The sequence below is a fragment of the Mustela erminea genome, chromosome 3 (assembly GCF_009829155.1).
Source record: "Mustela erminea isolate mMusErm1 chromosome 3, mMusErm1.Pri, whole genome shotgun sequence".
Classification (NCBI taxonomy): domain Eukaryota; kingdom Metazoa; phylum Chordata; class Mammalia; order Carnivora; family Mustelidae; genus Mustela; species Mustela erminea.
Window position 1 is genome coordinate 147,095,036 of NC_045616.1, and position 24,711 is coordinate 147,119,746.

At 37.1% G+C, this 24,711-nt stretch overlaps 1 protein-coding gene across 5 annotated transcripts in view; it reads left to right on the plus strand.

The window, feature by feature from the left end:
* Positions 1-24,711, plus strand: part of CDH12 (cadherin 12) — a 996,732-nt gene that overhangs the window by 852,002 nt on the left and 120,019 nt on the right. The gene's annotated exons all lie outside the window — the stretch shown is intronic.

The following is a 24,711-nucleotide window of genomic DNA, read 5'->3' on the forward strand; positions in this document are numbered from 1 at the left end:
ATTTTTCTTTTTGATTTGTAAATACTTTGGATTTTATTTTTTCAATGGAATAGAACCTTGTAAATAAAAAATTATATTAATGCCATTGTTATCTTTTTGTGCATAATTATCATATTGATTTAATTGTATTTGGGGGGCTTTGAAATTTATCAGGAACAAACAGGTGATGTTTGCATTACCGGTGATGGGGTTTTGGAATATAGGTGAGGTTCGGTGGGGCGGAGTACGGAGTCCGACCAAGAAGGAGTTCTTGAGATGTCTTTGGTGCAAAGTGGTGGTTTTATTAAGGCACGGGGCAGGACCCTTGGCAGTAAGACCTGCTGCCTGGGGGGTTGTGAGGGATGGGTGATTATACACTTGGGAGTTGGGGGAGGTAAGGAAAAGGGAGGTTTCAAAAGGATTTTCTTTTTTTTTTTTTTAAGATTTTATTTATTCATTTGACAGAGATCACAAGTGAGCAGAGAGGCAGGCAGAGAGAGAGAACGAGAGAGAGAGAGAAGCAGGCTCCCCGCTGAGCAGATAATCCAAGGTTGCTTGATCCCAGGACCCTAGTAGAAGACAGAGGCTCAACCCAGGGAGCCACCCAGGAGCCCCTCAAAAGGATTTTCCTTTTTTTTTTTCTTTTTTTTTTTTTTTTCAAAAGGATTTTCTTATGTTAAAGAAGACTCACAGGATACCAGAGACTTTGCCTTTGTCAAGTTAAGGTGGTTTTTCCCTCTAGCAAGGCATTAACAGTAAAGTGGTTGGGGGCTTCCTGGAGGAACATTTCATTTTGCCTTCACATTATAAGGACGTTTAATTGTATCTACATTCCCTTCTGGAAGCTAGGCCACTGATAGAAATCCTTTGTTCTTGTAAATTGTTAAAACTCTTGTAAACTGAGGGAGTCTTGCAGGATTATAATCTCTATAAATTAACTATTTGTCTTTCCTTTGGGGCAGCCAAGAGTGCCTGAGGAATGTCACATATATCCCATGGCAGGGTTGGGGGAGTCGTGGTGTATCAGCTTCTGCCTGTCCTCAGCTCCCTCATCACTGGTAGGGAGCAGTTAAAATTTTTATTTTTCAAACATCTTAGATATATCTCTATTGATGTGGCGTTGTTAAACTGAGAAGTATATCAGCTATGATAGAGGGGCTGATAATCAATAATGAAATAACTAAAATTAAATTTTTAAAAAGTTCTAATTTGGGTAATTATGTAAATTCTATTTGAATTGAGATAAATGACAATATTATGATACAATTTATACCCAAACTGTTTTAAAATGCTTTGTTAAGAATAGGAAACTCTGGGGCGCCTGGGTGGCTCAGTGGGTTAAGCCGCTGCCTTCGGCTCAGGTCATGATCTCGGGGTCCTGGGATCGAGTCCCGCATAGGGCTCTCTGCTCAGCAGGGAGCCTGCTTCCCTCTCTCTCTCTCTGCCTGCTTCTCTATCTACTTGTGATTTCTCTCTGTCAAATAAATAAATAAAATCTTTAAAAAAAAAAAAGATTAAAAAAAAAAAGAATAGGAAACTCTGGAATAAAGTTTTCTAGTGTGTTGTGATTAGTAGTGAACTAAGTTTTCTAAACAATAATTTTATAAGTGTGGATGAGAGGAAATGACACATTTAAATAACTCCTTTAGATAACATTGTGTAACAGTATATCTATTTTCATATTATATTTGAAAATGCATCTTAAGGATATTTAAGGAATATTTTCAATTCAAGGGCAAATTCATGACTTTCATGAGGAGCTGAAAAAGTGTTAAAGATTTTATTTAACTCATTATTGAAGATGGAACCAGTAAGATGTTATAACTAGTATAAAGAAGACACCAAAGAAGCATAAATTTATATGCAGCAAAGTAATATTAAAATGAATTTGAAAATCTGGTTTACCTACGGGGCAATAATCAATTGCACTCCAGCAGCCTTGGGTAATTTGTATTTCTATGGTCTAGAAATATTTACATTACTCTCTAAATTAACTTCTGTTTTTAACAGATTAGCCTAGCCAAAGATAAATTGTACATCCTTTAAGATCAGATAACCTGCGAAGGCCTCAACATTTCATTGAAAGGTCATGCGGTAATCTATGCCTATTTCAAAGCCTAAATTTTTTTCCTCACAAAGTAGACTTAGTAGGCTTATCACACACAAAATTAAAGATATTTAATAGGTTTTACCCGGAATCTCGCATTGAATGTAATTTCAATTTACAGGTATGAAGTAACTATAGTTGAGGACTCTAGGAAGCCCTCAGAATAGAAACATCTTGAAATTGTCAAAGAAATATTAAACATTTTCACATAATGTCCACTTAAGAGCCAAAGTAGCTGACAAATAAAACTGCAGGCAAAACATATCCCGTTGTGTATTTCCCCACTTTACAAGTGAAAATGGAAAACAATCTCCTACTTTTCTAATGTGAAGCTCATTGGACTGATTCATGTAATAATAATGGCAATATTCCTTTGATCAATGAGTATCTGCAATGGAATGCACAATAAAATTAAAAATAAAACAGAAATATTAGTACGAGATAGCTTTCTCATTAAGTGCCAAAATTTGAAAGATGATTGCCTCTTTTGTTCTAAAACTAATCTCCAGACACAAAAAGTAGAACTTTAACAAGCTCTTTCCCTGCTCTTGTTATGATTGAAGCAGTGGGTTTATGTTATAATGGCTTTAGAAAAATTTATTCATCATTTTTTAGTTCATTTGTTTCGGTCAATGAAAATTTAAAATAATGCAGCCACATTGAGAACCAAAATAAATCTTGAGGCAGTGTAACATTAGATAAAATATCACAAACCATGGACCATACTTGGCTTGTTCGCTTATTCTCCCCTTGCTTTTAGTTAATTATGGTTGTTCTTAAGCCGACAACTTAGGTCTTATGATAAAAAATACATATGTTTCATGAAACATTCTCCTTCAATACAGCTGAGTCTGGATTTTGATCCTCCTAATTAGAAATAATCTCACTCCTAAATGTTTCTCTTAAAACATCATTTTTCACCTTATTTATTTTCTCTGTGGCCAACCTGCAAGCTCTTTGAGGGCAGCTTGGCATGGTTGGAAGCAAGGTCAGGTGGGTGGAGCTCTAAAACCTTGGGCAAGTTATGTAACCTCTTCCAATCACGACTTCTGAATATAGAAGATGTGAGTTAAATATCTTTCTCTCAGTAGCTCAAAAGAATTAGACGAATTTTTTCAAGCTAACTGATACACTGGTTTTAAATAGTAGGTGCCAAAAAAGAGTTTCTTTTCCCCAGAGTTTAGTACTCTTTTGAACCTAGTAAGGACTCAATAGATATTTCTAGAATAAACCCCTCGATAATATGCAAAGCAAATTGAAATCTCTCTATATTTTTTCATCTGGTATTTCATTTGGTATTTGATTCTGCCATGTCTTTAGTGAGGCCAAGAATGTATCACAATGGTTGAGCTACTGCAACCTTATTGGGCAAATCTAAATGGCTGCTTATTTTTCTTCTCTTCTCTTCTCTTTTTTCCTCTCATTTTTTTCTCATAAATTGAGACAGCATTGAACCTGATAGCATATCTCTGTTTAGAAAAGTAATCACTGAATGCTGTGCCCACATAACCCAGTAGCCTTGGGTGTTCCACCAAACAAGAAAGGAGGGATAAATTAGAGATTACCAGAATGAACTGGTCTGATCTTAGGTGATTTGGCTACTCAACAGGATGGTTGATCGAGCAGATTCTGGGTTATATAATAGAGGAAGAAAGAATATCTTTCTTTGACAATTTATCTCCTATAAAATAATGGGTCCAATGAGAATCTATGTAAATAGGAACCCTTATTTCCATTTTGAAAATACAATCACCTTCTTTCTTAAACTCTTCAAGCATTATATTTCAATTAAAAATTAGTATAAATTAAAGGCAAAGGTCTACTTTTATACTTACCCACCCATTTGCTCTCATTTTCCCTTCCTCTGAAATACACTAAAAATAGCTTAGACATAGTGTCAGAAAGGGATAGTAAGGGAATAGTAAGTATATTCTATTAAATACTACTTCAGTGCCGAGTTTCTTAAAAAAAAAAAAATTTAATGGTATCGTTATTAAGACTTTCTAAAAATCATTATGTAACTCTATCTTTAAGGAAAAAAAAAAAAAAAACCTGCCAGAGGAACAAATGAGTTTTGCATGTATAAATTACTTTTACAGAGGGAAAAATTAAAAATCTAAATAATTTATCTTACATTCCCTAATGACTCAGAAAAACTAAGTATCTTAGAAAAACTACAATTTAATACTTTTTTTTATGTTTCTAGCCACATTGGAATGAGCCTTAAGATTCTTTTCAAAAGTCTGAGATAAACAGACTGGAAGTTTAGTGTTGTCCTTAGATTTCGGCTTTGTAATCTTGAGGTATGTTCATGCCTAGGCTTTGGTTTGTTTACTTAGACCCCCATGCCAGCAATCTAATGGCCTCCTGGTTTATTTTAATACTGGTAATAATAATGATAATAACACATGAATGGGAATCATGATGATTATCTAAGGGTTCGGCTCACAAGGAGTTCACAGCGTTGTACCATGGACAAGCCACTACCCCCACAAATGTGATGATCCTTGTCTCCTGAACGTTTAGTACAGTATCTGGCAATTAGCAACATAAGATGAGTCTGACTGAGCTGAACTCAGGAAGATCAAAATTACAGAACAGTATTACTTTTTCTACCTCACTGTCTTCAGACACGCTGAAGGTTGAAATCTTCATCTTTTTTTTTTTTCGATTAGAACTTGAATATCAAATGAGTCCCACTTGTAGTTTTGCCAAAAAAAGTCCAGTTGTCAAAAAGTTATTTTCATTTGACTCAGAACTTCCTTTTTTTAAATTTTTTTCTTCGTATACCTGGCCTTATGGGAAGCCAGCTTTGGGAAAGTAGGAAGAATATAATCAGTTTTCTTCTTTCTTCCCTGTTCTACCTAACATCTTTCCTCCTTCCTTACTAACCGACAGTTATTTCTGGAACCTCCTAAGTTGGGCCTGAAGTTGGGGATCGGTGGGAACTGGATGGAAGGAAAGAGGCAAAGATTTATAGGAAAGCGTAACTGTAATGTTGATCGATGCTCTCTGGGTAAAGCGAACTTGAAATTCAAAGCATGACTCTCCCCTGTACAGCCCTTCTGCAGTTGCCAAGAGGGTACCCCGCTGGGGATAATGACTCAGTTCTCCAGCCCACGAAACGTTTCATTTTGTTAGCATTTGTTTTAAGGGTACCACTTACACAGTGTCTCTCTGTGAGGTTTTCATGGTCTTTAGACATTCTTTTTCAATTAAATCCCTTTCAAAACAACTCAAGCATGATTCCAATTTAGAGTGTGCACATCTGGCTGTTAAGACGTCATGCCTCTACCCTGCACTGCAGTGAGTGCAGTGAGAACTCTACCCTCCTGCTAGAGTTCTCCCTTGGGTCCGGCTGATCCAAGACACTCTTTACTAGTCCTTCTTCCCTTAAACTTTTGCAGGTGTGAGCATGAGGTTTCTCTGAGTCCCAGGCACCCCAGTACAATAACCAAGCCTTTCCATGCTTGCCGAAGGCCTCCATGTGCCTTGAGCACCATGGGAAGAGAAAGAGAAAAGTGGAAACACTGCAGATTGTCTCTCTGACCTGGGTGCACACTGGAGTCATCCAGGGGTCCTAAAAACCACCCGCGCCTGTGCCTCACCCCTACACATTGGACCTTAATGTTGCAAGTATGGCCTGAACATCTTTAATGATTCTACTGTGTAGTCAAGGTTGACAAAGCATCTCTAAAGACACCCTTCCTACTGACATCCCTGAGAATGCTTTGTCTTCAGATAACCTGGGATGGCTAATGGTCCACTTGGGGCAGACTGGTTTTGGATTACCTTTTGGGCCAACTTCCCAAGGGTGGTTGCAGAGCTTTACAAATAGGAAGAGTTTGATGCCTTTTATCCTTAGCATTGGGACTTCAATCAAAACTCCAAGAAAGCAGGAGTTCCATTTAAAGTCCTGTTGTGTAAATGTTTGTTGAAGTGACCTGAGTGCTGCAGAGATGATGGATAGGATTCAGAGTTATGTAAGTTCCCAGGAAAAAGATGAGGCTGCTTAACAATTTTCCGGTCCATTTCTTTTCAGTATCTCATTTTGTTTTTGCTCAAAATAATACTATGTGCCTGGTTTTAAATAGAATATCCACCTTACCATTTACTAAGATCAGAAAGTAGCAAAACTGACCATCTCAAAATAACACAGCTCGATTCTTAATTTTTCTCTTGAAATACACAACAACTGATAATTTTTTGTAAATATATTTTTGGAATTAGTCTCTCTCTCTCTCTCATCTCTCCCTCCCTCTTTGGCTTTTACAATGACAACTGCACAAAAAATCTGCAAACTAATTTTCTTTTTAAGTCTCCAAGTTTTGTTAGGCAATGAGTTTTTGTAATCAGGGTGTTTAAGATAGTTCAATTCATGGAATATAACAATATTTTCCAAAGAAGTAATTTTTTTTTGGGGGGGGGGGCAGGTAGGGGGAAAAAAAAAAGAACAAGCCTTTTGAGACTCTGAATTAAGCTGAAAAGAAAATGAAACATGAATTTTAGAACACCCCCATTTGGCTCTGAGAATGCAGTCTTTCTACTTGGCAGTTATTGAAAGTAGAATTCCTTCCTACTACAGTCTTTCCTTTAGTCACTCTCACATCAGCCCCCTTTTTCTGATCTTCTCTCTTTTAAAATTTTTCTGGTGTAGGTCAAGTGTTCTCTCTGAGCCCCAAACCACACGTGATGATTAATATTTGAGTAGTCATATAAAGCACTTTATACAAAATAATTTTGCTTCCATTTTCCAAGCTGAGATGTAGTTGTGAACAAAGGAACAAAAGCATGTATGTTTCCTCTCAAGAAATACAGTTATAGATGAATGCTTTCCACGTAGTTAGAATGAAGTGCAATGTTAAAGTGTCATGCAACCTTAGTTCATACTTTAAAATTTTATTTTTTATTTATTTTATTAATTTTCATAAGACACCTCTCCAATAAGAACGTAAGTCTGGATGACTTCAAGCATGTTCAATAGTTCTTTTGTATCTTGTAACACAGTTTATGTATAGGAACTTTTAAATTAACAATAAAAAATTGTTAACAATAGTAACCTAATAGTTCGTACAACATCCTACAATTTAACTGAAACTTAGACTAAATGTTAACTGGTAACCAATAAGAAGAATGTTAAAAAGTCCTTTAAAATAAGCATTGAGTCTCTTATACAATGTATTGAGGTTTGATACTTCTTTTAATACTAGAATTTAGGTTCTGACTTTATTGCCAAGCTCAGGATCTTTCTAAGAACTACTTACACTAAGATAAAGAAAGGAATGGCCATGAATGGAGAGAAATAATTATTCTACCTGGGGCCTCTTAAAGAGAATAAATTTGATACTTGCTTAGGGGAAAGAAGATAACACATAGGTTATTTTCATTTCTTATAAGTTGTCTTTGCAAAATATTTTCTTTTAAATATGATAAAGCTTATTATTAAGTTGTTGCATGTAACAAAATGGAAGCCTTCAAGAACTATGCCTCCAGAACATTTTGGTTCTAGAAGTTACCAGTTGGGATTGCACTGTTGAGTCCTCTGGTTTCCATATTCTATGGTTTCTGAGTATTGAGGCCTCTGGAAGGGCAAACACTTCGGACCTATCCATTACCAAACCCTTACCCCAGAAGAGGGGATGCCTTGGTTGTAAATAAACTTCAAAGGAGGGTTCATGTAATGAGAAGTGTTAAAAGGGGGCACTCTGCCCTGTTGGGGCCCATCCAAAATCCTAGCATCTTCTTCTTTTGGGAAAAAAAAAAAAAAAATTGCTGCTTTCCCCTTGAGAGCTCCCTCTTCCTCCCTTTCTCTACTGCTGTGGGTCCCAGGAACATCAGCTCCAGAGGTAAAAACAGATTTGGCCAATAAGTCCTAAGTTCAGAGATGCCGGGCAACACAGGCCCAAGTAACCAGAGCCAATGAGTTCCAATTCTACGTTTGATGTTAGAGCTATCTTGTCTGAAAAGGACCTTTTCTTCCTTCTGAAGTGGCCAAGAGAACACAACTAAACCTGAAGCCATGGGCAGGCTTGAGATATTGCAGATGAGAACAGAGCCCTGAGATAAAAAACCATGAGTCCTGAAGACATCGTTGGAACCTCTGGATCTAGTAGTGTGCTTGAAGCTAGACCACTCTTGATTTTTAGGCTATGTGGGTCAATAAAGCCCATTTCCCCCTGAAGGAAGTTTGAGTTGATTTTCTATCACTTGCAGCCGGAAGGGTTCTGAATTATGCATCTATGATGCTCTGCCTGCCAGTATATCACATTTTCCCAAAGGCCACTCATTTAGATAAGTGGTAGCCTGCGTGTTAAATGGGGAATAACTGCTAAGCATACTCCTATAGATAGTAAAATAGCTGAGAAGCATAGATTTTTCTAAACTGGGATGATTTAGTTCTGTGTCAAATAATAGTTATTTTCTCTCTATGACCAAAAGAGATTTCCATTTGACCCCAAAGCATTTGGAATTCCATACCAATCAAGTACCTCTTGAAATGGTTGAAGAAAAAGACATTTAAGGTCATGATTCCTAGGTTCCATTATATGATGATGTCATCACCTATGAGTAACGAAATGGGAAAATCTCAGGACCAAGCCATGCCCTCCCCCCCGCAGCTAAATTACCTTTTATTCTGAGATTATTTCTTAATCTGGGGGGTTTAGAAATGTCTCTAAGGAAATGAACCTATAAGTTGCCGTAGATTTTTGTAAGGTATATTTTGCTTTGTTGACTGTCCTTCTTCACTAAAATAAAATATAGACCATCATGTTATTGGCGCCAGGTATTTATTCATGTTATAGTTGCTGTTGTGACTATGAACAAGATGGAACGAGACTGGGTTAAGAAATCTCAAATGAGAGGACCCAGGGTTTTATTGCAACCAGAAATCTGCTTCTCGATTCTGATTGCAATGGGTGACCACTCATGAAATCTCTCAGTACCTGACAGAGCACAGCTGTGAGCCCAATGTAAAGTTTATAAAATTATCTTTGCCCATTTTCCTGGAGATAGTTTAGATGTACTGGTGTCCCCTTCTGCATTGCCTGATGGCAAGGAGTGTGGAGCCCCCATCAGCCTGGTGCGTACGCTATGGGGCATTAAATAAATGTGTTAAACACAAGCAGAGGTGTGATATAATAACTGAGATATAGACAAAGTCTTCGATGTTGTGAATAATCATTACTGGTGTTATGACATATTCCAGATTCAGTAGATAAGCACAGGAAGGGAAGATACTGGAATGATGGAATAAAGCTTCTTCCGTGGTGATCAAGTGCAGTCTAAATTATTGAACAATAGAAAGGTAGTTTTTCTTTATTGTTTTGAATGTGGTCTGTTTGTTTTAAGAAGAGAATATAAAGGAGTGAACAGGCACAAGCAAAAGAAGGAAGATGCTTTTTCAATCCTGAGTTCATGAGGACTGTTAAATCAGAGATATCTTAGTAAAACCCAAACAAATGTGTATCCTTTTTTGGCCACTCTCGTATGACCCCCTGCCCCTAACTTGGGGAATATCTCACAAGCAGTTACAGGAAACAAGCAAACAACCAACCTGCACCCATAATCCAATTTCAAAAGCACTAAAAAACAATAATAGCCTTTTCTGGGGATTTATTGGTGATAAAGGAAGAGGAGGGAATAACCCTGAATGGAAGATTAGCATACCTTCCTCTTTGCATGATTCTTGTGAGGGGATTTTTGTCTATTCTCCTAGTGTGGGCAAAAGATGTTTCTCAGCTCCTTGAGTTGAGGCCTGGTGATGTGACTCGCTTTGATCAGTGGGCTATTAAGAAGCATGGCATAGCAGAGACTTGATGTGCACTCACAGCTGGGTTTTACTTGTTATGCTCCACAACTGCCATGAAGAGAGCATCTGCCAGATACCTGTTTGTTTATACATTAGCGTGGGTCCCAGAATAAAGATCACTGGGTAAGACCACAGCCCAACGCACAGGTGACACCCGATTGTGGGTAGACCTAGAACCCGAAACAGAGCCTCTAAGAAGAGCCCAGGTTAAGTCTGCAGAGCCATGACCAATAGAATAACTGCCTATTGCAGTCTGCTGATGAGTTCCAGGGCATTTGTTACACAGCACTATTGTGGCAATTGTCATTACAGAACTTCCTAAGAATCCCCTTTAAATACTGTCTCTGCAAATGTTCAATGGCCTTGGCAGCTGCACAAATGGGCACTATCTGTACTATTAGATGCAATTATCTCTGTATTTCCCCATGCTAGAATTATATTCTTCTACCCAACTACCTTTTAATTAAATAAAATCACTGAGAGCCCTTTCAGCTTTGCAGATTTGCATCACAACTTTACCCCGAATACTTGTAAGGCCATCATTAGAGAAATGGGAAGAAACAATCCATCTTCTCAACAAGTCAAGGGAGGGAATTTGTAATACTTGCCCTTTTCATTCGTTGAACCAATTACAAGGGTGCTGGACACTCTCCCAAGCTATGGCAGATATAAAATCACTTGATCCAAACTCCTACCAATATACCAATTTTATAACAAAAAACTGAGATCTGGAAAGAAGGTAGGTAGATGGATAGATAGACAGACGGATAGATAGACAGGTACTTATTTTTAAATTCTGGGTACTCAAATTATTTAGATTGAATATGTTTTCACAGATAAACTTCCATTTTCTAGCAGGGGGGAAGGCAGTAGGATCTGCTACAGAAATGGGAAAGTAAAATCCCCAAGGCAGGAAGAGCAACAGAAATTTTATCCCGAATCCCATTTTTACCAATATATTGACCTGGAGGCCTTGAGTAGTTCTACGATTTTGGTAAGGAAGCGTGCAAACGGGTATTCTTTGGCTAGCCCCTGGGACAGAGCTGTGATAGGAACTCCTAGATACAGAGTAATCATATTCTACTTTCAACTTTAAATTGGTTGCAGCAATCATACGCTTTTCGGAAGCTATTTCCATCAAGCTTACATTGCATGATACAGATTATCCCGGTGCCCACCTGCAGTCCCCTCCCTTTGCCAACGTAGAAGCAAATTATATTTCGTGTGCTTGCTTTGCTGTTTCACACAGAGTCTCCACTTAAATCTTACCCAGTGCTCTCAAGATTAGTGAGAAAATCATGCCCGGGTTCTCCTTTCCTTTCCTATCTAGGTCACTGGCTTTACGCCGCCATATCTTTCTCCACCCTCCTCTCCAGCCCCACCCTCCTCCGCCCACTCAGACACAAGATGTCTTTGGCAGAAAGGTTTTCCATTTAATGCCTCCCTATTTGGGCTTAAAAAAAAAAAAAAAATTAACCCCTCATTCCCATGATCATCTTCCAACCAGCAGGTACATTGGAGGTCTGCAACAATCGAGGTGTTCTGGTGCATGGTGAGACGTTGTTGGGATTTATATGATCAGCCTCCTCAATGAATTACAGTATCGAAGTACATTATCTTTACGTAAGACGAAGGTGGTCTTTCGTAATAGCCAGTTTTGTCGCTTTCACTGCTGACTTTCACAGGCACTGGGCTCTACGCAGACAAAGCCATCGTTTCTTACTTCATATTTGTGAAAAGTGACAGGGGACAGGGGGTAAATGTCGGGGGCTCAAAGGAAATGCCATTGTAGCTTAGAAGTGTTGCATCAGGTGGAGAATATTAACACTGGGCACTGTAAACTCAAATAGTGGCGGGCCCCGGAGTTCTTATCAAGTTGCTTAAGTTCTATGATTTAATAAACAGCATGAAAATGAATATTTCCTTCTGGGAATTGGAAAAGAAAACAAAGACCATCTGAAGGGTTATATGTTGTAAATCATGCAAGACAACAGAGTCAGAAAGTGACTCATCTGTGATGATTATTCATCACCTCTTAACACCTTTCCTTCCCTGGAGAGAGAGGTGAGAAGAAAAATTTCAGAGTTGTCTAGTCCTCTCATTTCAGTATCTGTGTATTATTCTATTGCTAATAAGGTGTTGCTGTCTCCTAAACTATGTGTCAAAACCTCATTATGTTGGACAAAGAGCACTACAAACTTCAATTGTTGCCAAATATATAAAAACAAATGTCTTCTCAATGAATAAATAAGGCAAGAACACTAAAAGGAATGGCTGAACTTACAAAAAACTCTGACCTGTCTGCTTCATGTAATTATATACACATCGGCAAAACATTCAATTTTAAGAAATTAATCTATTTTTGAACACTGATTAAGTTTTCTAAAATTACCTAAAATGCTGGTTTTTAAGAAGATCTAAATATTACTTAAATTTTATATGATAAAATAACTTTAGACATATAAATCCTACATATAATAGCATGTTTATTTTATTTGTTTGTTTGTTTTTTTAGAGAGAGTGTGCATGTGTTTACGTGCATGAGCAGAGGGGAGGGACAGAGGGGAAGAGGAAGAGAGAGAGAATCTTAAGCAGGCTCCACACTCAGTGCAGAGCCCAACAAGGAGCCAGGTCTGATGACCCTGGGATCATGATCAGAACGAAAGTCAAGAGTCAGAGGCTCAACCGACTAAGGCACCCAGGTGCCCCATTTATTTATTTTAAACATCAGACTTTCACTTATATATATTGTCTTACTCTTCCCTTTCCATTGTCTTGTTCCCCCAGTATTAATGTTGAGAATCTAATATTTACCAGGCAATGCTCTAGACACCACGAATTTAGAAAAAATCATTGAGGATGCTATCTAATGTCTTAACTTGTGTCAGAGAAACACTGACCAAAAAACACCCGATAAATAAGTACATATTAGATCAGATGGTTACAAGTGCTATAAAACAGGCCAAAGGTAGAGGGAGCAGGTGACTGGTAAGTATTTTATTTTACTTTATTTTGTATTTTTCCAGATTTATTAAGATGTAATTGATATATAATATTATATAAATGTAAGGTATGCAATATGACTGTATAAATGAATGTATATTATATATACATAGTTATACACATACATGTCTACATATATAGAATATACACAGATATAATATATGCATACATGAATACACACACACACACACACACACAGTGAAATGATTACCACTATAAAGGTAACTAAGACATCCATCACCTCACACTGTTACCTCTTTTGTTTCCTGATGACCACATTTCAGATCTTATAACTGGAGGTTTGTACCCTTTAGCCAATATGTTCTCATTTTTCTCACACCCCTTTCCTCTAGTAATCACCCATTTTATGGGTGATTTGTCTTTCTCTGACCTATTTCACTTAGCGTAATGCCCATAAAGTCCATTGATGTTATTGTTACTGGCAAGATTTCTTTATTCTCTATATAACTGAATAATATTCCATAATATTCCATTATATATATATATGTATATGCATATATATTATATACATTTATATATGTCATATATAATATAACATATTATACATATATACATATAATATACATATATGTATGATTGTGTATATGTATGTATATGTGTGTATATACATATATATGTATATACATATATATGTATATACATATAAATGTGTATATATATATATATGTATATACATATATGGCCATTCCTTTTAGTGTTAGTGTTCTTGCCATATTTATTCATTAAGCAGACATTGCTTTTCATATATTTAGCAAAGACTGAAGTCTGTAATACTCTATGTCCAACATAATGAGGTTTTGACACATAGTTTGGGAGATAACAATACCTTACTCCTTTGTCTATTTTTGAGTCAGATTGTTTTTTTTTCTCTAAGTTGTATGAATTACTTATATATTTTAACCCCTTACCAGACATATTATTTGAAAATATTTTTCCAATCTTGTAAGTTGAATTCCCATACTGTTGATTGTTCCCTTTGCTGTGCAGAGTCTTTTTATTTTGATGTAGACCTACTTACTTATTTTTGCTTTTGTTGCTCATGGAGTAGGTATTTTATTTATTTATTTATTTATTTATTTATTTATTTATTTATTTTTAAGATTTTATTTATTTATTTGACAGAGAAAGAGCGATCACAAGTAGGCAGAGAGGCGGGCAGAGAGAGGGGAGAAGCAGGCTCCCGCCTGAACAGGGAGCCCAATGCAGGACTCAATCCCAGGACGCTGGGATCATGACCTGAGCTGAAGGCAGAGGCTTAACCCACTGAGACACCCAGGCGCCCCTGGAGTAGGTATTTTAAATATGACACCGAAGGAGGTCCCTCTAAGAGATAGCATTTGACTCCAGAGTGGAAGGAATGAGTCCATTGGTATAATGAGGGAGAAGAGCTTACTAGCTCAAGAAAACAGAAAAAGCAGCCTGAGAGGAGCGTGCGTTTGCCTGGAATGGGAGAGTCAGAAGAAGAATGGCACAAGGGGTCAGAGTAGTGATGGGAACTGGCAACTGCAGGCAGTCGCAAAAATTCTAAAACCTAGAGTTAGAAAATTATAGGGCAGATTTGGTTACATATAGTCATTTTCCAACCTACCAGGGAAGAAAAGACAGACTCTGTAAAGTCACAGATTTGTCTGTTTTACTCCTTACTTTATTTCCAGTTCCCAGCAACTGCTCAGTCAGTATTTTATAAATACTTGGGGCACATCCCTAATAAAATTAAGATACGGTCACAACTGGCATGCGATCATTCTCCCATCTCGTTTCCTCTTTCAAATTATTTTATTGTTGGGCGCCTGGGTGGCTCAGTGGGTTAAACCGCTGCCTTCGGCTCAGGTCATGATCTCAGGGTCCTGGGATCGAGTCCCGCATCGGGCTCTCTGCTCTGCAGGGAGCCTGCTTCCACCTCTCTCTCTCTCTCTGTCTGCCTCTCCATCTACTTGTGATCTCTCTCTATCAAATAAATAAATAAAATCTTAAAGAAATAAAATAAAATAAAATTATTTTATTGTTACTTTGTTTTATCATCTGTGTGTTTGTACTTTGAGTTTTAAATCACGTACTTTGAATCAAATAGTTCTAAAAGGCTGTAAGACAAAGTAATCCCCTGCAAAGATGCCTGTTCTCTTCTTCCTTCACCCCGCCCATTTCCTGTCTCACTGATACCTCCTTAAAAGTCCTTTCTTTTCCCTCCTACTTATCTTTTGTTCCTAAAGACAGAAGTTTACTGACATTCAGAGCATACACTATTATGACTACGCACATATTTGCTTGGTTTCCTTCAACTTAATACGGTTTTGAATTTTATTGAGGGGGGTCCTTTATACTTTTTCCTAAGCGTGCATCCCCAATTTCATCTTCCAGTGAAGTAAATCCCATCTCAATACCTTAGCTATTGCCTTCACTTATCGTCTTGAAGAAGTCTTCCTCACTCTTTTCTGACCAGTTTCAGTCTCGTTTGATTGTTCTCCAGAACTGCAGCATCCAGTGGCCATGAGTCTTTCCTTAATAATCATCTTATTTTTATTCTTTCTACTTCTCTCTGGTGTTTGCTCCTCTTTTTGCTACAACTTCTGACCTTCTCCTGCCTGCCTTAGTTTGCTTCCTTATTTTGGTTGAACACATGTATCCCTGTGAGAGGATACATGGTAGGTAAAATTTTTGAGATCTTATGTCATACATTTTAAAAAAAAAAAAAAAAAAAAAGCCAAACACCATGAGAGACACATGCCAAAAATGTAAACGTGAGGTTTATTGGTATAATTTAGGGCAGAAGAACAAAAAAGCAGCCTGTAGTTCTAATTGTCCAACAGAGAAAGGGGCTGAGCTTTGACTAAGATGGTTGCTTCCCGGAAGTGACTCCAGAGATGGAGCCCAGATGTTTGGGGAATTCTCAATCTTGAGTCTCAGTCTGGGTCCATTTTTATTCATCTTCCAGGGCTTTTAGAGAGACATATTAATCAGAAACTCATGTTTTATTTTTAGGAAATAACTTGGAAAGTACATTGTTGATTAGTCTGCATCCCATTTCTGTTCTCCTTCTAGAGCTTCTGTACTCAGATACTTGTCTTCCCATTTTGGATCCTTTTCTGTCTTTTTGCTTTCTTTTCTTGGAGGTTTTCTCCTATACCTTTAACTTACATTACTCATTTGTGTTTTTATTTGTTGTCTGTCTTGGCTGATTGCTGGTCCTAAAACACATTTGAGTAGCAAGGATCTGAGAAAGAACATCACTCTGACCTAGTTTAAGTCTTTACATTTGTTTTTACTTGCAAAGGATGCAGACCTCTCGGACATACCCTACAGAAAGCAACACTAGAGTGAGAGAATTTAATAATACTTCTTAGTTTTGATGATAATAATTTTAATAGATTCCACGTACTTACACCTTAATCTGTTCACGTGTTCATTCAATAGCTATTTCGCGAGTGCTTGCTACAGGGCAGGTATTATCCTAAATTCTACATATACCATACCTAATAGAACAAAGAATATTCTTTCATCATAAAGTATAAGCTATATATTAATAGCACTAAGAAAATACAGATACAGCAAAATTATTAAGGAAATAATTGAATGACTGTCGTTTGGAAAAACTCACCATGGATATAAATGACTGAAGGGCTGTGGTATTATTTGCCAAGTCTGGATTAGGTGCGAATCAACTGAGGTAAATAAATACACCTGGTTTCTTGGGAACTCAGAGTGGCTGGAAAATCGTACGTTGGAAGTGGTTGGTTGAAGTGAAGTTGGAGACATGACAAAGACAGTCTCCAGAGAGATACACCAGTGATCATTTGCCAAAATTTGATGCGTAAAGCAGGAGCTTTCTTATGTGGGTATGAAATCAGAAGGCACTGAAGCAATAGTTTCAGGTATGTAAATCAAAGTAAATTGAGATATCACTTTTATTTTTTTTTTATTTTTTTTTTAAAGATTTTATTTATTTGACAGATAGAGATCACAAGTAGGCAGAGAGGCAGCCAGAGAGAGAGAGAGAGGAGGAAGCAGGCTCCCTGCTGAGCAGAGAGCCCGATGCGGGACTCGATCCCAGGACCCTGAGATCATGACCTGAGCCGAAGGCAGCGGCTTAACCCACTGAGCCACCCAGGCGCCCGAGATATCACTTTTAAATTCAGTTGGGAAAGCATGTTGGAGAACTAGAACCGTTCCGACGAGTTTCTGACTAAAGAAGGATACTTGACAATTGGAATCTGAAACTATTTACCTTGATTTAAAATGTTGGAGGCTTGAACGAGCTCTTATTATGGGTGACAAGAATCCACACCAGTTAGGAATAAGCCATAGTTGAACATGACTATAGGAGAGTGTAATTTTGGAATTGGAATCTTAATTGTATTAATTAATACGACTCCTATGTCCTGATATTTTATATATTGTATAGAAACCTTGTTTTTCTTTAATATTGAACTTGAGAAGATCCAGATATTTTCTCGAAATGACTCGATCTACATTTTGTAGTGGAAAATATACAATATATGCTACAATATATACCACCTTTGCTTGGCAGAAATTACAGTGGAAGAATATCATGGAGTCTTTTGTTCACAATGTGGCATGCGCTCTGTAGGCTATGAGGTTCATTTATCTCCTTGACAACTTCCTGTCCTGATTTAGGGACCATTTTGAGAGGAGAGTGTATGTTGCCACAGCTCTTTGCTATTCTGAGTACTTGGCACAAGTGTTGCTTCTCTCACCATGTTAATTCTGAGGCATTTCAACATCTGTCCACTCGTGTTGTAATGGCCTTGGGGGTAGAAAGAGGCGGGGCTTTAATCGGTTTTCAGATATTTATTTTTTATTAGGACATTAAATTAGAAGTGATGAGCCACAGTGAAGAAACAGAAATATCATGACACTTTCCGTGTAAGGTCTGACCTACAGTTTTACAGTGGTATAGGGCCCAGGCCACTACGGGCTTCTCACGCATCTATGTGGTTTTACTGTAGTAAATTGTGAATAATGAGTGGTAATAGTTAATGTTTTAAAACAACAGTAAATCTAATAATGAGTAATAACATCATATAGATAATGCTAATGTAACACAATATAACATTATGTGATACAGCTCATGGGAAGCTAATGATTTAGAATGGCTATTAAAAAGATTAGGTACCTGCCTTTTATAGATTGTAGTATTATTCAGTGGTTGCCAGAAACAACATCTAACATCTCAAGGTTACTTAAATGACCATTAAATAGTATTTGCTTTTTCTTCTCTCCTTCCCTTTCTCCTTTCCTTCCTTCTTGTGTTTTCTCCCTCCTCTCTTCAGTAGATATTGAACATATTATACCCTAAGATAGATATTAGAAGTCATGGACATATACCCTGGGTTTTGTGACTATATAATTTGGAGAGCTGGTGCCAAATAAAGTTATGACTATCAGTAGCATACATTAGAAATAAAAAGAACATTATAAATTAACTTTTACAAATCTTTAACAGTGGTCTCTAAGTCCCTATAACTATTTGCACATATATTTTATTCACATAGTTACGCAAATGAAATAATAATTTGAGGATTAAAAAATTTCAGACAAATCCCTTCTTCATGATTTTCTCATCTTTATAGTGGGAAGTATGATGAATTATTGTGATAACAGAAATGGATAATATCATCATATCAAACTTATAAATACAGCACTGAGTATGATTCAAAATTAGTGAACAATATAAAATCTTAGAATAATGCTAATAAGTAGTTGCTAAATAGTCTTGTTAAGTTAAACTTCCAATAGTCCTTTTAAGTTAAAATTTCTTCTTTTTTTTTTTTTTTGGTATAGATTCATCTTACTTACCTTTCATTGAGAACTGCCTTCCTATATTACTGGACTGCCATGGGTCAGATGCCTCTGGAAACTGATCGTTTTTTTGGGGTGTGTGTGTGTGTGTGTGTGTGTGTGTGTGTTGAGCTGTATAAGTTCTTTTTTTTTTTAAGATTTTTTTTTAATAATTTTTTATTTTTTATAAACATATATTTTTATCCCCAGGGGTACAGGTCTGTGAATCACCAGGTTTACACACTTCACAGCATTCACCAAAGCACATACCCTCAGATACAAACGTAGTGATCCAAAGGGGCATGTGCACCCGAATGTTTATAGCAGCAATGTCCACAATAGCCAAACGGTGGAAAGAACCTAGATGTCCATCAACAGATGAATGGATCAAGAAGATGTGGTATATATACACAATGGAATACTATGCAGCCATCAAAAGAAATGAAATCTTGCCATTTGCGACAACATGGATGGAACTAGAGCGTATCATGCTTAGCGAAATAAGTCAAGCAGAGAAAGACAACTATCATATGATCTCCCTGATATGAGGAAGTGGTGATGCAACATGGGGGCTTAAGTGGGTAGGAGAAGACTAAATGAAACAAGATGGGATTGGGAGGGAGACAAACCATAAGTGACTCTTAATCTCACAAAACAAACTGAGGGTTGCTGGGGGGAGGGGGATTGGGGAAACTGATTGTTTTGTCGTTAGAAATACTCAGATATATTGGACCCTTTGAATTTTAAACAAGTTCAAGTTTTGAGTACATATTCTGCCAAAGAGTATATATGCTTGATTTTTACAAACACAATAAACTAAAGCTCATAACTTTAGCCTAGACACTAGCAACTCTTATTAGGATCTTGGTTGATCCTCTGCAAGACCTGCTTTTATTACATTGTATCAAGTACCTACTTTTTAAGGGACTCTGTGCTAAATCCTTTGTTTATTATGAGAGATGAGGAGATACACCAGACTTCCCCTTGCCTTCAAGAGATCTACAAACCAGGATATGAAACTGTGTACCTAAAATCTATAACGTGAGGTGGCATGCAATAAATACTTTAATGTAAGTAAAGAGGAGAGTAAAGCACAGGGGAGTAGAAAATTAATTCTAGCTAGAAAGGTCACAGATAAATCCATGGTAGTTACAGTACTTACATTTAGATTTCAGGGATGGGTAGATTTATAGCAAAAATAGAAAGAGTAAAAGCGAAGAACACCCAGGTGAAAAGAAGAGTATGAATTAAATCGCAGAGTAGGAAAGACCATATCTGGAAGGTGACAAGTGTTTTCCCGGAAAATAAGACAAACTGTGGGAGATAGACTGGGCAGAGTTTGGGCTATGGAGAAATGCCTTTCTATTATAGATTCTTTCTATCTCTTATGTCAAATCACGTTTCTTTGAATTCCTATGATAAAATTCAAGTTAATGGTGATCACTTCTTCCTTCATTTTTCGTGATTACTTTTCTCCCGTCAGCTTGACATTGTCATTCACTTGCACAGTTTCTTTGATACGACTTAAATTATCACTTCTCAAATTGTTTCTTGAAGAAATTTTAATCTACATTTCATGGCCGTAAGTATGGATTCCTCCCACAATTTCTTCCCAAATAAACCTTTTGATTAATTCTGATTATTTAAATAGTTATTGAATATTCAAAACAGTACTTTTACTACATAAGGTCATACCTGTCATTAAGAAGGAACATGTCAGTTTTATGATGACTTTAATAAAAATATCAAAGCTATTATAGACATTAAGTGGCATGTAAACGACTCAATTTTCTTTACACTTTTAATGATGTTTCCTATAATGTAATTATAGTGTATAAGCATCTGAAAGTTCAGTCTTTTGGAAGTATTTAGTAGTATTATAGGACAGGAAGAAACATTCTAATACACTGCAAAACATACATTTTAGGGAGCTATTTTTACTTAAAAAAAAAAAAAGATATCCCTGGTAAGTGTTTTGTAATTCCAAATTTTTATCTTATGAATTATTTCAGAAATATTTGTGAAACTTAATACAAAAATATTTTCATTGCCAACTTATGTACATGTAAGTATTATATTTATGTTTACATGATTGCTTCAGAGTTGGTCTAAATGCAATCAAAACTTTCCGTGTGATTCCTTAGTCCTATTAGTTTAGTTTTTAGATAACTCAGAAACTTTGAGGCTTATGAGAAAGGCTAATACTTCTGTCTCTAAAAACTTAAGATAGCCTTTGTCAGTAAGTTTTCATTCAACATAACAAAATTCTGTGCTTCATTTCTCTTCAGTAACATCAAGGTATCACTTGGGAGATTTTTGTTGTTGGTGGTAGAATATAAAAGAGATCAATAACATAAACTCTGAGAACACCAGAAGCTTTCTAGCTGTCCGGAGTCATATTCAGCCAATAATTTAGACCAATGAATTTTAATTCCCAGAGTGACACTGAAAATTTCTCTCAACTAGATTTATAAAGAAAATCTGTGATAGTTGATGGGATCATTGAAAATCACAGTGCCTGGCTGTGTGGTTTTATTTACAAAAATCAAAGTTTTTTTTCTAGCTCTTTATTGAGGAACATTGCAATTCATCATATTTTCTGGCAATTTCTATTGAAATAACACAAATTTTATGCTGATTTTTTTTTCAAGCAAATTTTTTCTTTTGGATTTAGTCACAAGAATTTTGCCTCATATTGTGTTTTCCAATTATTCTATGAATAAAGAATAGAAAACTAAAAGCTCTACCTATTTTCTTTCTACTTTTTCTCTAGCAATATTTTAAATTGACACTTCTTACTGCCACTCTTGGAGGAATTATATTGACCAAAACAAATGAACAAAAATACCTTCAAAGTGGTAAGCTAGCATATGTTTGATATCTCGTGGATTAATGGTCTTAACTTTCCTACAGTGTCTGGAAAGCAGGGAGTTTCAATAACTTTAGCTATCTGTCAAGCGTTCAATAGTTACTTTGTCTCACACATTTTTAGTCATTTATCAATCTTAGATAGTTGATATTTTCTTGATTTCAAAATGACAGCCACATTATATTTATTTACACATCAGTTGTGCTGTGGATTACCTTGAATTGCACTTGGTGTCTCTACCAAGTTTAGTCTTTAAATGTTGTTATGACAACCTGATGTTTCCAGGTGAATGGTGAGGAAAGATGTGGAATTCTGATAAACTGAGAATTGTTATAACCCGTATTGCATCATGTTCATGAGACAGCTTCTGAAATAATCTGCGTATACTGAAAGGCGTGTGCCATCTCCTAGGTACTGGAACTGGGAAATACTCTTTTCTGCCATTTCCTAATTACCTAAGCTGGGAAGATAATAATCTATGTTTGAAAAAGAGTTAGTATTATAATATATGGGTTGTTTGTCAGAAGGATGAATGGATTATAATTCTTCAAGAACACATATATATATGTATACATATTTTTCATCTGGTCTGTTGGTGACTCAGTTTTTTAACAAAGTTAGATAGATGTCTGGCTGTCTGTCATTCCAGTGAGCCGGGCAGAGAGTGTGCCGGAAGTCAGCTCTCAAATCCAACACTAAGTAGAGACCTGAAAGCCAAGTCACCTTCCCTCAAGCTATCTGTTAGCTCCCACGGGAAGGGAGTTGTGTTAGCCCGGGCCATTCTTTTTTGGGTGCACAAGGTGCAGCGAAGAGCCACCATCCTCTGAATGGAAGTGAGGTTGGAGGGCCCTGTCCAGTGCTAGAGGGCATTCCCGCACTCCATTTGCTCTGAAGTGTGGGTCCTCTTCCTGTCCTTACCATCACATAGGATGGCTTGAAGGAGGCGGCCCACTACCTACGTTAACATGCAGTGATGTAAATAAACCTCCTCTGGCAGGGCTTGAGCCTCTCTGGGGTGTGGGGGGGTAGGATTGGGCTCCTTTTCCTCAGAGGCTGTGGGTGGGACCAGAGACCTTCTGGGCTCTAACATGTTTTTATTGGCAAGAGGTGGTGTGTTGTCAGCAGCTCAGTGGGCCCCTGGGAAAGAAAGAAAGAGCAGCAGCGTGGTCACGAGGTGTTGCTGTTTCCCACGTTGTCCGTGTGGAGCCTGGGAGAAAAATCCCTGCTGCTCTAATAGACTGAAGCATGTTTCTGGAACAGTAGGTTTTTTAACGGAAGAATGAGCCCTCTGTGATATGCTTCGTCAGGAAGGCTCCGTGCATTAATAAAATACCTGGATACTGAACCATGGTTTCTGCTCTTGACTCAGTGCTGGGACACACCTGCTCATGTCTGTTGTTCTTTTTCTTCCCACATGGAAACAGAATGCCCATCCTTGCTCCGTGGTGTGGTGTAGTTGAATACGTTAACTAACCCTAATGATCCATCCATGCGTGGCATTTCACAATTAGCTTGAAAGGTAATGACCAAAACTGTTCTAAGTCATTAAATTATGCCCCAGAATGGAATGTGGGAAGAGACAAACGAGGAAGGTAGATGGCGGAGATCCACCTCATTGCTCTCAGCAACTCCTTGAGAGCTTCATGCACACTTAATCATCCCCTGTCTTTGGCAGGGCGCTCTGCTTGTGCTACCCTCTGCCCCTTCCTTTTTACGACAAGGAAAGACCAATGACTTAAAAGTCAGCCAATTAGTAAGAGGGTAGCAGATTAATAAGTGCCAATTGTCGAAAACAGTCTCTTTTCAATTTATTTACTATATAGATTCATTTTACTGCGCATTTTAGTTCACTGGAGCAAACATTATCAACCATCTATGTTCTATGCACTCATTCTTATATATGGGAGCTCCTGGAGAGGTTGAGGAGGAATCACAGCTCATTCAAAAAGAGAGTTACACAGATAATATAGGATTTCTTTATATGCTCTGGAAAGATAAAGATAAAAAAGCAATCAGCTCTTCCGCAGTTTCAGAGGTTGGTCAGAAAAACCCTTCGGAGGTCTCGATTACATTTTAAATTAAAAAAGGAAGTAATACTCTTTATGTGATTTGGATAAAGATTCTAAACAGATTCACCAGTGTGTAAGAAAATCAGGTTACATTTCAAATTGCATGTTTATTCTGGTATGTGTGTGTCTTAAATGTATTTCTTCACCAGTTAAATACCTACTGCATTTTAATTTGGTGTGTATGTGTTATGTGTTTGTGTATGATTTTAAGTATATTTTACAGCTATTCAATACATATACTTTGTTTAGGAGCTATTTCTTTCACTCATCAGCATGTACCAGCAGCTAACAAGCACTGGTCCCGAGCACTAAATAAATGATTTTGTGACTGAATAATTAATTAAATGATGGAACTCTTGAATCCATCTTTTGTGTTGTAAGACTTTTATTCCTGAATTATAGTTAATGACAAACAGAAAAATCTTATTTGCAGCTAACTATATGCTTAAGAAGACATTTCAGTTCCTCTGTTTCTCTTATGAATTGATGACTTTATAAATCTACTCATCTTCAAAACCAATGGTGGGGACGGCTGCTATAAGTGTTTCCTAAATGTTACATTTGTCTTTTTGTTTTTTATACAACAGCAGATATGATGACACACAACACTCACTGAAAATACTCTTTTTAAAGTACTTTTTTACAAGATTTTATTTATTTATTTATTTGACACACACACAGGCACAGAGCACAAGTAGTCAGAGAGGCAGGCAGAGGGAGAAACAGGTTCCCCTCTGAGCAGAGAGACTGATGCAGGGCTCAATCCCAGAACCTGAGGATCATGACTGAATCTGAAGGCAGATGCTTAACTGACGGAGCCACCCAGGCACTCCTCACTGAAAATACTCTTAGCAGCAGAGACTACACACACACTTTGTAATCAAAATTACAAAAAAAAAAAAAATGTAATTCCTATTTTTTGAAAATTTGAGTAGTTCAAACAACAACAACAATAACAACAAAAACAAAAACAAAAACAAAAAAACCCATGATGTTACTATGTGGTACCAATACTTCAGTGATGTGCTTAGACACAGACTGTATTTGATGCAGCTGG